The sequence below is a fragment of the Leucopleurus acutus genome, assembly GCF_964270905.1.
Source record: "Leucopleurus acutus genome assembly, chromosome: 13".
In the NCBI taxonomy this organism is placed as follows: Eukaryota; Metazoa; Chordata; class Mammalia; order Artiodactyla; family Delphinidae; genus Leucopleurus; species Leucopleurus acutus.
This window is the reverse complement of record NC_139155.1, coordinates 49,017,890-49,022,824: the sequence shown is the minus strand read 5'-3', so window position 1 is coordinate 49,022,824 and position 4,935 is coordinate 49,017,890.

Genomic DNA, 4,935 nt, shown 5'->3' with positions numbered 1-4,935 from the left:
AAAGGTCCCCCTTCTGGTAGGATGGATGTAAAAGGAGGCAACAATTTGTTCTTGAGGGGGCAAAAAGAGGAAGGAACGCCTTGCCAAGCTGTGCCTGGTCGGACTTTTAAAATAAAGTGTGGCTGTGCTTGTTGCCCACACTCGGCACATCTTTTCTAGGGCAACCAAAGACCTGCCAAGTCTCTCTTATTGGAATCTTTTTAAAGGCAAGTTGCTTGGATTCTTTTCTCTCTCCTTTTTTTTTTTTTTGTTTTTTCCTTTTCGTTTAGCGAAAGTGACGCTGAAGAAATGTCATAATGTGATTCAAAATGAGACAGCTTTCGTTTCACTCCTATAAATAATACTCTTACGTTGACATAGATCTCTGGCTGAAAAATAAAGCTTCCTCTTAGTTAAAAAAGAAAAAAAAGAGAGAGAGAGCCAGAGGTAAGAAAGTATGCACGCAAGAATATGTGAACAAGATGATGGTTTCTAAAACATATTGGAATGTTTGCAGGTTGGTGGGATTTTTGTTTGTTTTCAGAGTTTTGCTTTCTAACTTTTCACCTGCTCCCATCCCAAAACAAGAAACCGTCACGTATTAACTTCTTCTACCTTGTCCTAGGAAAAATATTTTTATTTATTTATTTATTGCTGTTTATTGATTGGACGCTTGTCAAGTCATGAATGCTAGACTGGACTCCGGAAATAGAGCTTAGGTTCACAAGTCTTTGTGGAAATTAAGAGATTCAGAATAGAGTTTGTTAATTACACAAATAGGCAGAATTTAGTACAAAGACTATTCTTAAAACATTCTCCATTCTGTAAAATTAAGATACAACTGTCTGTTAAGAGACCATCCGAAGACCTCAAAGCTTTATAGAAGTTGTGCTTTTTCCAAATCTAACCTTTAAACTGCTTTGACCCTGACGTAGATAGTGTTTCCCCCAATATCTTCATTATAATTAGATGAGTTTTCAGTTCATCTACAGTAATTCCTAAAGTAAAATCATAATTGCAGTGAAATAAATATAATTTTGCATGGCTGTGAAATAATAAAGCATACAACTTCAGTTGCAGAATCTACGTTCGGGATTCTAGATTTTATACATAACTTTATAAGCATTCAATTTCACAGAAAGCCTTCAGAAAGGAAAAAAATGTATAAACTCCTGTTTTCCTTTCATGTGGTAGCCATATGTGTGTAGGATGCTATGATGCCAGGTATGTGTGGTCCCAAGTTATGAGTGATGCTATCTAAAATATTGATAGCATCTATACCTGTTTTTACTGGAATGTGAAATACTGTTAACATGTTACTATAGCATAGTCTAATTTGTTGAAGTTGTCTCCTATGTGAGTTGATAGTTTTTCTTCTTCCTCAGTATACTACTTTGTCTATTTGTCTGTGATGGTTCTTTTACCTCCTAGTGTTAATATTTCTCTTGCCATCCGCTATAAAAAGTGGAATAAAGCCCTTAGAGAATGTAGATCTGTTTCAAGAGTCACAGATTGCAGTTTGGGATAGTGCTGCATAGTATTTTCAGGAGAAGTTAAAGTGCCAACCCCCCAAAAGTCAAAAATAACTATTTTTACCTAAATCTCACATATTAACCTACACAATAGTGAGAATGTTTTTGAAATACTTCTTTAAATACTTAAGTTCCATATCAAATTGCAGGGGCAGGAGTGACTGATTATGTCTCTAAATATAGTCTCCAAAATCCACATAAACCCAAAGCCACCATCTCAAAATTCTGAGTAAAAAGCATCAACTTTGTAAATACTTGAGTGTCCTTGGTAATGGAGTAATAAAGGAACAGGTAGAAGGAATTTTACAAAAGATGGGACAGTTGTTTTCCTAGGACTCATTAAGACGTCTGGAAGCCCAAGGCAAACACATCCATCCCACCTTTTGGAGGGTCTAGTATTACTAGACCTGATAGACAAAACTCCCACTGATCTCAGCATCCCTTACCATTATATTCCGTGTGAATTAATCAATTATGTGGAATTGGTGAGCACTTGGCTTTCATTAAGCACTGCTGAGTAGACTCACAATTACTTTCCATGCTTCATAAATAAAGACATCAAAAACATACAAACTGTTCAATACATATTATGAAGGCAACACAGATGTTAAAGAAGGAAGACTGTCTTTTGTAAAGAGAACATAAATAGCAACTGCAAATATGTAAACAAGTCTAATTAGTAAACACTTTTCTTGCATAATAAACTTTATATTGGGTATAGTGAACCACTATATGCTCAGTTACTTATCTCTCAACTTTTAGATGTATTCTTCTCATTCTTAAAAGTAGAAATTAAGCTACAATCAAAATGTCATACATTCAACAATTTATTGAACACCATTATCCATCAAGTTGTGCTATCCACCAAGTAATCTATGCAACATTTCATGAATAAATAGAAAAGACAAACATAAGGCTTATAAATTTCAGTTATTCAGATAACCTGAATAATTTAAAATGAAACAGTTCCTCCATTACTCAGCCCCTTCATTAAGACCTTAAGCATATATATAATTAAACTTTCCATTTGTTATTAATGCATGATTTGTTTAACTTCCAGCTTTTTTTTTTTTTTCTAACACTGGCTTCATAGCATCCACTTTTAAAATATTTTGCACTTTTAAGAAAGTCTTGCATTGGTGAAAGAAATAATGCCTGGAACGGGCAACCTCATTTGAAAAAGATTAGCTTTTTTTTTTTCACCTGTTAATTCCAACAATAAAGATATTGCTAAAGGAGAGATTAATGTTAAAGGAATTCTGTGTCTATGAAACCTGACCTGAAAGGAATTAATTACAGAAAACATATTAGGTACCAGTACAAGTAAATCTTCAATTTAAAATGTCAGCAGCAAAACATAAATCTCTTTGATAAGTTTTAAGTCATAGTGTCAAAGTTGCAATCTGGAGTCTAAACCAATTACAAAGAAAATACTCTATTCAGGATTTTATATAACCATCCTTAACATATGTTTTACTTTCTTTTACTTATCCATACTCTGTAAAATTTTCATGTTAACATTTTGAGATTTTTCTACAGACTATTTCCAGATTTCTTTAGGTACTGCAAGTTTACTTCAAATCTAAGTGTTGTATCTGCCTGAATAATATGTTGTGTTATTTCCCAGAAGCTTTCTTTTAAGGAAGATCATTTAGAAGGACCTTTTTAAAGATATATGAAGGGGTGAAGTTCCATCAGAAGCTATCTGAATCTAGTGTGTAAGTGTATGTATGTGTGTGTATATATTTAAAATATCAATGTTTTTATATATAAAACAATATATATGTGTTATATACACACATATATACATACTAAAATATTCACATATTAAAGTTAGAACAATATATAGGAGGCTTTTAAATTAACATTTGTAGACAGATTTATGTTTATCAACATTTGTGCAAAATGTCACTGATACGTATGGGGAGGAGTGTCTTCATCACACAGAAACTACCATCTGTTCCCACTCAATAAGTTACTTGATATCTGTCCCACATACTCATAACCAACCCCTACCTCTTTTCTTAATCTATGAAATGGGTAGTAATATTTGACTACAAAATCATTTAAGAACTTCACATGGAACAGTTTGTGCTAAATATACAAATATAGCAGATGTATTTTGCCATTATAAACAATAAATTCTGTTTTCAATCTTTTTTTTTACTAAGTCTCATTAACTTGACTTTTTTTCTTTCATATAATGTGAGTCATTAAAATCCCGTTTTAAAATTTCTGATATACATGTATAAGTACTTTTCTATTTTGTGGTGACCTATATCAAGAAAGAAATATTTAAAAAGTACACAGTATACATCATTTCCGTTGTACTGCACAAATGTAATTCAGTGAAATTTTTAAAATTTAATTACAACATGTATAGAAACATTTAAAGCTCAGTGTTTGTCACTGTCATCTTTTCTTTCTGAGGCTTTTATACCCACCCCAAAGGTCCTTGTTGATCCACTAAAACAATAAAAATCGTGGAAAGATCCTTTCTTTACTATAGAAGATGTGAAAAGAAAAGAGAGAGCTGACACTAGAATGATATTTGCAAGTAACAAAAGGTACTTTTGAAAATATCTTTAAAAGGTGAGGCATCATCTCAAGAAAACAGATTGCAGCATATTAGGAAAACCAGATGGTATTTATTTGAGAATTCTAAACATTTAAGGATATAGGTAAGTGATCTACTAACAAAAAATGAGCATGTACCATTGAAAGAGATCATAAGGGATAAAAACAACTGATAAAAATTCAATCTATCTTTTTAAGTGTTGCTAAGTGTGCCAATAGAACTTATTGGCACAAGCTAAAATAATCACTGTAATCAGAGCTATAAGGTTTATACATAATGAAATAAAGAAGGAATGATAACATTTCTTATAATAGCAAATTATATTTCTTCCATTTAAAAAATGTATAATAAACAAAACCTTTATGATATATGTATCTAGATAATGATGCCTATGGATAAGTATTTTTAAAGTTTTAGATATTACACACAAGTGAATTAATTTTACACATTTGAAACAGAATATGTAATTTGTTTTATACCTCAAAATTTTGTATTTAATTTTTTGTACAAATGAGCACAAATATATTTCTTTGGTTGGCATAATTTAACAATTATCATTACATTTTAATTATTACTAAAATAACAGAATATCTGGTTAACACTAAAGTTTGCAAAAACCAAAATATTGGTCATTAAAATCTGGAGATAATTAAAAGAAACCCTATACCAATTAGTGGTAACTACAGTTAATAAAAATAATAAAATTCATATTGAAAAGTTAGAAGCTATACATAACAAAGGAAAAATGTAACCATCTGTGAGCACCCCCTATTTGGAAGTTAATTTTTTCAATTATGTAGATACTCCTTTGCTGTGATATAATGGCGGGAGAATAAACAGATGAAT